The sequence below is a fragment of the Antechinus flavipes genome, chromosome 2 (assembly GCF_016432865.1).
Source record: "Antechinus flavipes isolate AdamAnt ecotype Samford, QLD, Australia chromosome 2, AdamAnt_v2, whole genome shotgun sequence".
NCBI lineage: Eukaryota > Metazoa > Chordata > Mammalia > Dasyuromorphia > Dasyuridae > Antechinus > Antechinus flavipes.
This window is the reverse complement of record NC_067399.1, coordinates 442,626,215-442,640,722: the sequence shown is the minus strand read 5'-3', so window position 1 is coordinate 442,640,722 and position 14,508 is coordinate 442,626,215. Positions and strand designations below refer to the sequence as shown.

Sequence of the window (14,508 nt, the reverse complement as noted above, 5' to 3'; positions counted from 1 at the left end):
TGAATTTCAATGATACGGGCTGATAACGAATTTCAGAAGCAGAAGAGACACAGAATAACATACAAACCCACTTTATAGATGTGAAAACTGAGCATTGCAGAGGGGAAGGAACTTGTCAAAGGTTTCACAGTTGCTAAAAGATGAAATCCAGACTAGGGCTTTTACCTGAGGACAGTATTCAGTAGTGATAACAGCCTGTCTTCTCAGAATAATTATAATAAATGCCCTTGGTAATGTCAAAGTGCTTATGTTGTGGCACAAGAGAAAGAACAGGACCTTAGTTTGAATCCCAGCTTTGGCAGCAGCCACTTGTGAAAAGTTGGGTCAATCACTTAATCTCTGTAATCCAAACTTTTCTTATCTCTAAAACAGTGCCATCATTTACATATCCACCCCAAGATTTTTTTTTTTTTTTTTGCTGAGGCAATTGGGGTTAAGTGACTTGCCCAGGGTCACATAGCCAGGAAATGTTAAGTGTATGAGACCAGATTTGAACTCAGATCCTCCTGACTTCAGGGCTGGTGCTCTATCCACTGCACCACCTAGCTGCACCTGCTCCAAGATTCTTTTGAGAATCACATAAGATACAGTCATAAAATGCTTTGCAAAAACATATCCAACATATAAAGGACTGCTTGCCATCTAGGGGAGGGAGTGGAGGGAGGGAGGGAAAAAAAATCGGAACAGAAACGAGTGTCAATATAAAGTAATTATTAAATAAAAATTTAAAAAAACTAAAAAAAATGCTTTGCAAATATTAAGCTCTTATATAAATATAAGTAATAATAATACTTTTCAACTATTAAAAACCTAACCATGTAGGCAATAGTCCATAGTCCATTTAATATTAAAGAATACTAAGATGATTAATTTATCCACACCTGTTTCTATCTGAACTCCATCAAAAAAGATAAGAAAAATGAGATGAATAATGACACTGACAATTTCTATTTATGTAGAATTTCACAATTTACTGAGCATTTTGACACCTAATTTCTCAATGATTCTTTACAATAATCTTTTTCAGGAATTTTCAGAATACCCCATTTTATAGAAGAGAAAACTGAGGTCTAGAAACAAGAAGTTACTTCCCCAAGATCAACTAGCTAGTATGTGGCAGAGCTAGGATTCAAACACTGGTCATATAAGTCTTAGGTTCTTTCTGATGTGTGGTGCTGTGTTGTAGCAATGTCTATACTGGTTATTATGCTGTTAGATAAAAATCACAGAAGGCACAATTAAATAATGATTGTCCCACATGGCACTGGAAGGCTCCTTGGGAGAAAACAGCATAAGAAGTCTCCAGAAAGAACACACTCAGAAACATATCAAAATGATCAGTCCAAAGACACCAAATGTCACATCCCAGACAAGAGTTCTCCCTTCAACCCAATGGAAGGCAGGAAAAGACAGAAAAGAAATGGTCTTTGAAATAGAATAGGGAGGACCCAGAGGGCAGCTAAAAGCTCTGGCACCCGGCAGGCAGGCATCTGCCCAGAGAAGGATGTAGCGCCAGTTTCCCCAGTGAACAGCCCTAGAAGGGGAAGATAGTCAAAGCAAGCAGCAAAAACTCATAGAGATGAAGGACACGATTGTAAAGACTATCAGACTTAAAAATGGGATAAGACAGCCACACTTAAGGAAAATTGTCAGAGGCAGCAGGTATATATGCTTGGCTGGAACAAAACATCACATCCTCTGAAGATAGTACTTTGTATTTGGGTCATCTGCCTTACTTCCAGCTACTACAAATTCAAGAATATTTAAGTCAATGTGTGAGTGCTTAAAAAAAAAAAAAGCAAACAAAACATCCAAGTGTGTGTTTAAACAGAACTAGAATTTCTATAGGAGTCAGCTATGCTATGTACACATATACATATAATTAATGCACAGAGATATACACATATGCATACGTATATACAAACATTATTTATGTGTATATATACTTGTGTGTGCTTATACATATGTACCTCATTTCAAGTAAAGAAAGGATATTAACAAAACAAAATGCCAATAAATATTCATTAACTGTCTGCTATGTGTAGAATATATATTTCCCAAACTGTGATATATGTGTGTGTGTGTGTGTGTGTGTGTGTAATACTGAGCCCACTAAATTGTCCATAAAAAGACAGATGATATTCAGCCTACTGAGTTGTTCAATTTGTGTGCTCACTAGTTGCCCAATTAGTATATATAATATGTGTATATGTTTGACAAGTGGTAGGCTGTGCTCAGAATTTGATGAGTAGAGAAAGGAAGAACTTTGTTGAACTGAGGAAATCATGTAGTTTTTTTTTCAAAGATTTCAAGCACTTCCTTGCCAAAAAAGCCCAGATTTGTGACATCACTATTCTCAAAATACTTATTTGATTTTGAAACATGAAACATGAATTCAGTCTAAAGAATGAAAATTTTAAAAGAGTGCAAAGGCACATTGAAATCAAAGGAAGATTTCTGAACCTTGATAACTGCTCAACCTAGTGATTAGATAACAAAATATAGTTTTCTCTTTTTAGTATAAAGACTAGAGGGGCAAAAAATTATATACACTTTAAGACACAATCATTGAACTGGTTACTTTTCTTTAAGTTTTTTTCTTTGTTACTTCCTGGTAAGGTAAATATCCAGAAGAGACAGTAGTGTAAGAACAAAAGCTATCAATAAATTTTATATTTTTTAAATATAGTGAAAAAAAAAAGACAGTGGATATAAGCTGGCTATACCACACTGCCATTAAGCATTGAAATGTGAGAAATGTGATAAAAGATATTATTAAGAATATTTATGATCAGAAAAGGAGACTACCCTAAAATCCCCCAAAATAGAATTTTAAACATAGAGGCAGGCTTCCAGTGGGAAACTCTCTATGTGGGACTCACAGAAGCACCAAATATGGATTAGTTGATATTGGAGAAGGGATTACATGAACCAGTACCATGGTTAAGAACACTTTGTAAAGTAGGTCGTTGGGATATTATAGCAATAAAGTAAGCACAGTTCTTTTCCTTAAGTAATTTGCAGTCCAGCAATGACAGAGAAATATTCAAATAACTACAAAGTAAACTAGAGTAGGCACTGTATCATGTATGATAAATAGAGAATTAGCCTGGGCATCAGAAAGACGTTTACCACAGACTGTCTATGAAACCATATGTAACTCCCTTAATGTCTTAAGGTTCCTCAGAAAACTCTCTGAGTTACAGAGCAGGTCTGGGGATGCATTAGTTGAGGAAATTTCCTCACTGAGAATTCCATAACCAAAAAAAAAAACAGGTCCAGCACAAAACAAAAGGGGGGAGGAGAGGTTTCAAGAAGATACATGAACAAGAATGGCAGGAACAAAATGCTATGTATGGGGCTGTAGGGATGTGGGAAGACCTTATAGGAGAAGCAGGATTTTTTTTTGAAAGCTCTTGACAGATAAAGATAAAAAGGGACAAGTTAAACAGATTTGGGGAGATTTATTTGGCCTTGTAGAGAAGTGAAAAGTAATGAATTTGACCTGGATGAAGTTCTTTGATATACTAGATAAGTTCCTCAAAAAATGATAATTTCTGCAAGAGCACAGAAAGGAATGGGTGATTGCATAGATAGAGGAAATACCAAGATCATGCTAAGATCAATGATTCATTTCAGTATTTTCTTTCTAAAATTATCCATAGGATCACTGACCTAAAGACAGAGAAGATCTCTGAAACCATCTAACTCATATCTCTTATTTTACAAATCAGCAAACTTTTTGAAGTTTATGAGTTTTGCCTAAGGTGACATAAGTAGTAGGACTACAAGGATTTGTACCCATGTCTACTGACTCCAAAGTCAGTGTGAGTTTAAAGAAAATTAAATTAAAAAGAAACCTGTATGCTGTCATCTCTGTATAATAGAACTATTATAAATAGTATGTCCCTCTAGTTTGTGTAAGGAAAAATTTAATTTACCAAAAAATGGATTTACATTATTCTTTCAGGAACATATGTACTGTGCAAAGCAAGGTCTGCCTGGGCTGTACTCAGGGTAGACAGCAAGAATGACATATTGCAATATTTCTTAATGTTTACAGAGGAAGGAGTGTCCCAATGTAGGACTCCACAACATCAGTAAGAAACTATTGGAAAATTAATCTGGAATTATACTGTATACCTATAGTAAGGACACAATTTGAATTATAGAATTATAGATCAGAATGGAGTCACTTTTCAAAAACAATTAAGGCTAACCCCATTATTTGCAAGTGCTGGTAGTCCAAGCAACTTTTCTGTTTTACACATTATGGAGAGTAGTACCCTTAGAGAACATGACACTTAATCTATCATGGTCTCTGTTCCTGAGTCATAAATATGTTCAGAGAAATTTAAAGGACCAAAAGTCACCAATAATGCTAGAAATGAAGTTCTAACTTGCCTATATGTTCAAATTATTCAGATTTTTTCCCAAACAACAAAGAAAATTTGGTTTCTATCAAATATTATTTATGAAGTATGATGCAGTCAGCCAGTAAATAAGCACATATTGAGATTGTATGAGATAAGTGCTGTGTTACTAACTGGGGACACAAAAAAGGCAAAAAAATAGAACTTGCCCTAAAGAAATTTACATTCTAATGATGGAGACAAGAAATATATAAAATGGTGAATATATAAGATAAATATGGAATAGGAAAGGTAATAAAAAAAAAGAACCAGGAAATATTTCCTGAACCATTTGCTCTAAGTCTCCAAAAAAGCTAAGAAATATAAAAGTCAGAGGTGAGGACAAAGAGCATTTTGGGCGTAGGTGATAGTACAAAAGCACAAAATCACAAGATGGAGTGGTTTATTCAAAGAAACAGTGAGTAGACCAGTGGAGTTAAAATGTAGTGTGTGTGGAGGAAAGTAAAGTATAGGAAGACTGGAAATACAGAAAGAAGTCAGGTTATGAAAAGTATTAAATGCAACAGAAGAGTTTAGATTTGATCCAGAAGGTAAGAGGGAGTTACTGGAGCTCATAGGGCAAGGGTGAAGAGAAGGTGGAAAGGAGGACATAAAAAGATCCATGCTTAGAAAAGTCACTCTGGAGTAGAGATTGGTATATGGAGAGCCTTGAGGTAGGAAAGCCAGTTAGAAGGCTTATACAAGAGACCAGGCAACAGGTAACAAGATTCTGAACTAAAGGAATTTAAATATGAGATACTGTGGAGGTAGACAGAACAAGACTTTTCAGTAGACTGGATATGTGGAATAAGTACAAATAAAGAGTCAAAGATGACACCATAGTCATGGGAAACTAGAAAGATGATGAGAGCCTTGACAGTAATAAGAAAGTTGAGGAAAGGTGATATTTAGGAAGATCATTTCTGTTTGGAGAGTTGAAGCTGCCCATAGATTAATACCAATTCCTATCACAAATGGAAGATGGTCATGTGGGGCAAAAGATCATGAGAGATACTATGGTTGGACTGTGTATGTGTGTGTGCATGCGTGCCTGCGTGGGCATTTAGGGGAAGGGAAGGAGAGAGAGACAGAGACAGAGACAGAGAGAGACACACACAGAGAGACAAAGAGACACATAGAGACACAGAGACACATAGAGACAAAGAAGAAGGAGAAAGAGGAGGAGGAGGAAAAAAAGAAGGAGGAGAAAGAAGAGGAAGAAAAGGAAAAGAAGGAAAGGGGGCGAAGAAGAAGAAGGGAAAGAAGAAGATCAAAACTTCATTTAGTAGAACTGATGCTGATGAGAAAAAGGACCAATTCTTCATTTGAGATCATAATGAAGAAGTGTGTGAGAAAGATATCTAAATTAAGTGAGAAGATAAGCCAGGAGGGAGAACTCATGGGTTATAGCCTGTTTTTTTCAATAATGAGCAATTGATAAATTAAGGAATTGGTGAATAAGGACATTTGTAGAAGAATCACTATGTAATGAAAATAGCATTGGAATTAAAGTTAGGAGAATGATGTTTTAATTTTGGTTCTGATTAGCTGTGTAAATTTGGACAAGTCATTTCACTTCCAGTGAATTTCAATTTCCTCATCTGTAAAATGGGAATACCAGCAATTATATTTCCTATATCAATTCTCTTGGTGATTTTTTTTTCATCTGATGCCCCTCTCCATGAAGGTAATCAACATTTTTGAGAAAAGACAGTAGCAAGAATTCTTTGACACTGAGGATCTGGTAATCTAATTTCAATCTGGTCCCATGTTTTAGTATATTTCCAGGATAAGTTATGGAAGTATGAAAGATGTACAAATTTGCTGACAGAAGCTTACATGAGGTTCATAATCCAAAGGCACTTTGGTCCCATTCTAAGCAGAAATTCCATTTTATATTATTTTGAGCTGTTTGTGTACCTTGTCTGCAGTTTACCCCAAAGGTTATTTCTTGGGACAATGTGTGTTGTTTGTGTGTTTCCAGGAGAACAAAGAATAGTAATAAGGAGCTTCACTGCTATGAATATGGCTATGGAAAACAGGGAAAAAGAGAGAAACTGCTACATTATTTGGACAGATCACTTAAGAAGGCAGCTGAAGAACCTGGAACTCAACTTTTGTAAATTGTAATGAATATAAACCATTACTTCTTCCTAGCACTGCTTTCCCCTATCACTTCTGTTTGGAGAGTTGAAGCTGTCTATACATTAATCCTTACTTAATCATAAAATTATTGGCAAACATGGAGTTAAATAAGATTGTGTTTTAATGTGTCATATATTTTAAATGTATGCTATTGTAAAACTACCAAAGGGTATATTTCACTCTAGTTGATCAGAGAATGAAAATGAAAATCATTTCCTTAGTAAATATAATTGATAGGACCAGGTATTTATTCTAAAGAGTAGGGAGTATATTGAAACTAGTATCATTTTCATGATATTTTCAAGTCACTCATCTCTGAAGACAGTATATCATCTAAGTTCCAGGGGTCCTCAAACTTTTTAAGTAAGGGGCCAGTTCACTGTCCCTCAGACTTTTGGAGGGCCGGACTATAGTAAAAACAGAAACTTTGTTTTATGGGCCTTTAAATAAAGAAACTTCATAGCCCTGGGTGAGGGGGATAAACATCCTCAGCTGCTGCATATGGCCCGCGGGTCGTAGTTTGAAGACACCTGATTCAGTTTTAAATACTAAGAAATTTAATACAAAAAAATTTTGTATTCAGAAAAGTCACCCAATTCTATTATAGGAAGTCCAAGAAATGAACAAATCATTAATTTTTTATTGAATGTATCTGTTTGTAAGCAAATTACAAGAGCATTTTAGAACCACAGAGCTCTGAAGATAGCAAAGATATTCTATGGAAACAGTAGAGCAAAGGATAAAAGAGCACAGGATTTGGTATTGTGAGAGAATGAGATTCAAAACTTTGCTCTGTCACTTAATTAGTGAGACTTTGAGTAAGTTAGCTTCTGGGGGGCCCAGATTCCTCATCTACAAAATGAGGAGTTTAGGCTATCTGATCTTTAAGGTCCCTCCAATTTCAAAATCCAAATGTTTATTTATTGCTAGACAACAAAGTTATCTCTGAGAATGGCTGATAATATTTTAATATCTTTTGATGAATCAGCATTGTTATTGTTGTTCGTAATTTTTCCAATTGTGCCTCTTTGTAATCTAATGATAATGGCATTTTCTTGGCAAAGATACAGGAGTGTTTCCTTCTCTAACGCAAAGCTGAGGTAAATAGGGTTAAGTGACTTCCCCAGAGTCACACAGTCAGATAAGTGTCTCAGACCAAATTTGAACTCAGGAAGATAAGCCTTCCTGACTCCAGGTCTGGTGCTGTGTGGACTATGGCACCACCCAGCTGCCCTATCCAATCTTACTTAAAATTTAACAAAAGGATTAGAGTATCATTTCAAATGTTATCAATTAGAGATTTCATGAGAAAGATTTAACTATCATACATTTCCACCTGACTTAGCATGATCTCTCTCTTTCCTTTTCTCCCTCTCTCTCTTTCTGTTTGTCTCTCTGTCTCTTTCTGTCTCTGTCTCTCTCTCTCTCCCCTCTGTGTTCCTCCCTCCTTCCTTCCCTCTTCTGAACATATCTGGATTTCTCATCTGTCATTTAAAACATAAGGCTTCATACAGCCTTTTTTTTTCTGTATCTATGGTTTCCCTTTATCTAGAATGTAAGCCCCTGGAAGGCAGTAAAAATGCCATATACTTCTTTGCATCTCTCCTATTGATTCCAACAGAGAGTCTGGCAGAGAGCAGACAATTAGTGTAAATGCTTTTTGATTGACTGAATTGTTTCTCCCTGCTGTGAGCATTCACAGTCAATCTTTAGCTATGCCATATGTTGCTATAACACCAGAGTCCTGCCAGTGGCAAGGAGTATTCACATATTTTTGTCCCTTTTTTCCTCTCTTAAGCATTCTCTTGCTGATTCCATGTGCAGATTCTTCATTTGTCACTTCATTTATCCATGATAAAGAGCAAGGTAATAGAGCACATGGAACAGGCACTGGACATGGAGGCAAAATGAACTTAGCCACTAACTAAACTGTGTGACTTTGGGCAAGTCAGTGATCTTTACCAGAACTGTTTCCCTCACCTGCATCAATGAGATAATAATCCCTGGCCTGTCTCCTTCTTAGGACTGAGGCAGAGATCAAAGAAGATAGCACAGGTAAAGAGTTTTGTTACCATAAAGCTGTTCTGAGGATGTGAGTTATTATTATTTCCCTAAGGCATTACTTGGTTGGCTTTAAAGTTAAAGATGTGTGTTAAGATAAGGGAAATTAGATGCAGCCTCTTTAATGAAATATTGTATAATACAGCTGCCTTGTCATTTTCAAACTGGCCCACAAAATCTCCTTTATAGCATATACTCGAGTTTGAGCAAAGATTCTAAACGTTTTCTATTTCTATGGAAATGAAGATATTATATCATAGATCACAGATTTTAGAGTTTTAAAACTGGAAGAGGAATCTGATAGTTCACATAAGCTCAGGCCTCTTATTTTACTTTAAGAAAACTGAGAACCTATAAGGGAAAGTGACCTGCCAAGGTCACGGAGTATTTGGTTCAGTATCTACATAAAAGCATCTCAGGAAAGTTCCCTGTGATTCTCTAGCTGTTAAGATGGAGTTGCCTAGCCAAAACTCACAATCTCTGGCCATAAAACTGTTCTGGAAAATGCTGCGAAGTGAAATAGTGGGAAGACCTCTGTGCTTGGAGGCAGGTTGGAGTCTCACCTCTGGTGCATCTTTTCTTAAGCAAGGCATGTCATCTCTCTGAACCTCAGTTTCCTTTTTCTTTAAAATGAGGATACCAATAATTGCACCAAAGTATAGAGGATAGAGGTATGATCTTCAAGTCAGGAAGACCTGGGTTCAAATCTTGTCTTCTCACTACCTGCAGGCAACTCCATAACTCTGTAATTTATAAATGAGTTGCTAATCCCTATAGGTAAGGGGAATTTCTACATTGAAAATGAAATTGCAAGTTGGTAATAAAAATCACAACAATAACCACCACTTTTGTTTTAAAAAATGATTAAATAAATCGGTAAACATCAAAGCATGATGCAAATGTTATTATGTATTTATTTGTGGTGTAACCTGTGGTTATACTCTTAAACAAAAATATCTTTTGACAATGAAATCCGATTTTCTGGATGAATTCCAAGATGCTGGGCCTCAGCAATAATTTTAATCAAAAAATGATTTTTTGTTTTACCTCAGAGACCTATCTTTTACAAAGCCAATTAGTTCAATCTCCTCATTTTGCCAATAAGGAAGGGATACCTGGGGACATGAAATAGCTTGTCCAAGATTACAGAGATCGTAAACATTGGAAGGGAGGAATTTGAACCCAGGTCCTCTGACTCCAGAAGCAGTGCTGCTGGTATTACTAGACCATGGCTTTACAAAGAACATAAATAAAAATTAATCAAGGCCAATTTTAGAAATTATGTTCATTGCCAAAAGAAACATAGCATTACTTCTGTTTTTGGAATTTTTTAAATCTCTATTATAGAAAGTGTTAAATGCATAGCTAATAGAAGTAACTACTTTAGAATCAGAATGACTAAATGCTTTCAAGACACTGATTAAATCACACATAGACATCATCCCTAGTGGAAGTCTTGATTTAACCAGATGGGAACAGCTGGCTTCCACTCAGTGGGAGAATGTGAGTACAATTACCAAAAACATTCAGCCTGTTGTGTCTAGTTCACTGCCTTTAGATGACCTCAAACATCGCTTTATAATTTTATCAAAAATTTTAAAAGGATTTTTTTATGACATTGAAACCAAATGTCAAGTTTCTCATATCAAAAGATAGCATTTCCATTAAAAAGGATGCGTTTAATTTCCCATATCCTAAGAAACATCAGCTAGCTTAGACTTGAAAGCATGCCTTGTAATGTTAATGATGTAGTGGTGATTATGACCAGCATACTTTCAGAGAAAGGAAATGACCAAGTTTTCTCTCTCTTTCGCTCCCCCCTTCCTCTCTCTGTCTGTCTGTCTCTGTGTGTCTATCTCTCTTTTTGTCTCTGTCTGTATGTGTGTTTTTATAACCCTCCCTCCTTCTCTCCTCCTCTCCCTCCCTCCTCCTTTTCCCTCTCACTCCCTCTTCCTCTCCTCTCTTTCTCCCTCTCCCTCTTTCTCTCCATTTCCCCTCTCTTGCCCTCCCTACCCCTCTCTCTTCCTCCCCCCCTATCTCTTTCTCTCCCCCACTCCCACTCCCCACCCACCCTTAGGCAGGCAGTCTTCTACTGTCATATCCAACAACATATGAAGGGAGCATAAAATTCTGTACCACCCAGATTTTCTGAAAACCTTGTCTACAGTAATAATTTGTCCAAATAAATATATGTTAGCAAAGACCTTTACTAGATATTTCACTCAGGGCAATGCAAATCAAAGACAAAAACTGAAATCACTTTTCCTTTTCCTTTGCAAATGGAATTGTTAATAAAAGAAGGAAATAATTATTTGGTACTACATCCTACCATGTAGTGAAATAAAAGAAAAACCAATTGACATGCTATATCCTGGCAATGTCAAGTAATCCAAACTAAAACAGGCGCTTAGTTTCTTTGAGGATGAAAGAGGCATGGGGACAGGAGAGGGTAATAGGAGAGACATTTGGAGGATTTAAGAAAAGACAAAGAGAAGAGTCAGGCAAAATGAGATGGTATGAACCACTTATGATCTGCACCACTGGAAGGAGAATCCATGTTGATGAAATCACAACTCTATTATTATATTAAAATAAGATATATCTACTATAATCACTAAACTGTATTGTATAATCTTTGCTAAAATAGACACTGGAGATTCCTTCAATGGCTTTGTGAAAGTAGATGCTTTGTGAATTTAGTATTCTTTATTATCCCTGATCCCTTAATAAGCTAATCTCTCTTTTTAGTTTTTTTTTTTGAGGTATTCAAATATACTAATAGGTAGGCAAATAAGATACTTCATATATGGAGTATATCTAATAATAGAGAGATTTTAAGGCATTACTTCCTTAACCTTCTAACTCATCTTCCTACCTCAAATCATTCCCACATTGATCTTTTCTCAACTTAGCTGCAATGGTGCCAAAGCACTATCATGAAAGGTTTATTTATATGTAGTGAATCAAATAAAAAGGCAATGTTTTGTTGTTAGTTCTGGTTACTCTTATTAATTTATTAGAACCATATGTGTATCAATGTTTCCCATATGAAGCACTACTTTAAGGTTAATGGACAGAGGTATAGCCAGAAAATAAAGTACATTGTAATCTACAGAAATACTGGATATCTTGTCCAATCAGCAATCAGTCAGTCAAATGCATTTATTAAGAACTTTGTGTCCATCGCTATAGAAATAGAGTGCTATAGAAACAAAGAAAAGGCAAAAACAGTCCCTGACCTTAAAAAGCAGCTCACATACTTATGGGGAAGATAACATGTAAATAACTACATTATTAAAAATTAGATGAAAGTAACTGGAAAGCAGAAGTCACTTACAGCTTGGGGAAACTAGAACAGGTCTTCTGCAGAAGATTATATTTGAGATGACTCTTGAAAGAAGCTAAGGGAACTGAGAAGTAGAAATGAAGGGACAGAACATTCTAGGCATGAGGGACAGTCATTGTAAAGGTTTAGATATGGAAGAGTACAAAGCATGAGAAGAAAGTTAATGGGCAAGGGGGAGAAGGATAGGGAGAGAGAAATATTCATTAAGCACCTACTGTGGACTAGGAAATTTGCTAAGCATTATACAAATATCGTCTCATATGATCTTCACAACAATCCTAGGAGGTAAGTGCTATTATTATTGTTATTATTTTTTCTTATGTTTCAGTTGAGGAAACTGAGACAGAGGTTAAATCACTTGCTTAGGATCACACAGATAGAAACTATGGTCAGTTTTAAACTTAGGACTTCCTAACTCCAGAACCAACAATCTATCCACTGCACCATCTATCTACCTCCTTTTCCTGTATAGGAAAGTCAGTGTGGCTGGATCATTGAGTAGATGGAAGAAAATTTAAATGTAGAAAATGATAAAGTTATGAAGAGCTTTAAATTCCAAAGAAAGGACTTTATAGCTGATTCTGTAGGGAATTACTGACCGAGTTTGTTGAGTAAGGGTTGGAGATAAGGAGTAAGATAACATATTCTGCCCCATACTTTAGAAAAAAATCACCATCGCAGCAAAATTGAGAAAAGATCAAAGTGGGGAATGATTTGAGGCAGGGGAATCAGTAAGAAGGCTATTGCAATGGTCCAGGGTCAAATATGATGAAACTTTAACCTAGAACAGTGGCTAACTGAAAAAAAAGAAAGGGACATATAGCTGGATCCCAATCAGTACAAATAATGAATTCCCTGAAGTAGTAACATGTATTTAAATTTGCATTATTTGAAGTCATAACTTCATAAAACATAATAATTGGTTCCAGGTTAATGGAAATATGAAGTGCTAATTCAAATAATGTAACCATTATAAGGGATTCATCATTCATATTAATTGGAACCTAGCTATACAAGAAACCTGCTGTGACAGAGAAATGACAAGATTTGGCAATGGAGTAGATATGCATTTTGAGTGACAGTGAAGAATTGAGGATGACACAGAGACTGTACTCCGAGTTTTCTACATCAGATTGTGGAATTCAGAATGTGGGAGGTAAGCTCAATACCAGAAGTGCCCTAACTGCCCTCACTCACTCTAACATCTCTGCCAAAAACCTTATTTTGAATTCCTTCCCTTCCCTTGCAAATTTCTTTAAAAAAAAAAAAAAAGGAATCAAAAAAGTTACTCTCTCCATATGCAGCAAAGCACAAACCAGGGTATAACAGGTGGCCAACGAAATAGTTTGTTGACTGACTGATAGTGTTAATACTGTAAATCAAAAATATATATATCAGAACCATGGCTAGCAGCAGCAACTAACACAATTCACACTAAAGCTGGAAAAAGTTTTTTAGTCAGTTAAAAGTGGGCTTCATAGTGCAACTTTTATGTCAATATACAGAGGCAAGCCATGTATGTACACAAAAGGAATGGTTCATAAATAATTATGCTTTTTATTGTTTGCAGATTGAAAATCCCACTGAGGTAAACACCCAGGGATTAAGAAGGGAGCTATTGAATTACATGTCTTTCTACATTGACTGGCAGGGAGACAGCCAAAGCAGAAGTGTGCCTTTGTGTCTGAATCAGGTGTCCTGTGGCAGAGCTTTGTACCATCCCAGGAGTTTTCAAAGAATCAGGGAGTCTGAGAATGGTTATGAAAAGATCTTTTAGAGATAGCCTTGGCTGCAGAGATTGTTCTGAGGCATATTCTGTAATCCTAAGGTTTCTAAAGCTTGAGAGCCCAACTGTAGAGTCCTAAAGTGTCCACATTCCAAATCCTAATAGTCCAAACTAGGGTTTTTTTTTTAATCTTTTGGCAATCTCATGAAATCCATGGACCCTTTCTCAGAATCATGCTTTTAAATAAATAAAGGAAATACTAAATATTAGTAAGAGATTTGGTTAAAATAGATGTTATTTTTCCTCACACAAAATCACACATCCCTTGAAATCTATCCATAGACCCTTTGCCAGAGTCTGAAGACACCAGGTTAAAATCCTTGCCCTAAACTAATGACCTAATTGTTAGAGGATGGATTTTTTTTATTATATAATTTAAAAAAAAATAAACCCAAATTGACACAGACTTTTTCTGTAAGTTCTGAACCAATAATGCTTACCAAAAAAGTGCTCTATAAGTAAACTGAAGCTATGAGTCACATATAGAATTATAACTGTTGTTGTTTTAGCCACTGATTCTCAGTTACATCAGATGCTTCATCTCTGTCTATGGCATTGGCAAGCATAATACAGGCTAATAAAAATCTCATGGGCAGAGCTCAAACTTTGTAAGGAGGAAGAATTCATCTAGAATTTCTCTGCAAGACTTCAGGCTAATACACATAGTCTTGTCTCAACCTACTACATCTAAGAGGGAGCATGAGAGTAAAAGGGAGAGACAATATCAGAGACAGGGAAAGTATGAGTATGCATGCTGA

General features: G+C 36.0%; 1 protein-coding gene across 9 annotated transcripts in view; it reads right to left on the bottom strand.

The window, feature by feature from the left end:
* PTPRT (protein tyrosine phosphatase receptor type T) overlaps positions 1-14,508 on the bottom strand; it is a 1,291,476-nt gene that overhangs the window by 745,615 nt on the left and 531,353 nt on the right. The window lies entirely within an intron of this gene.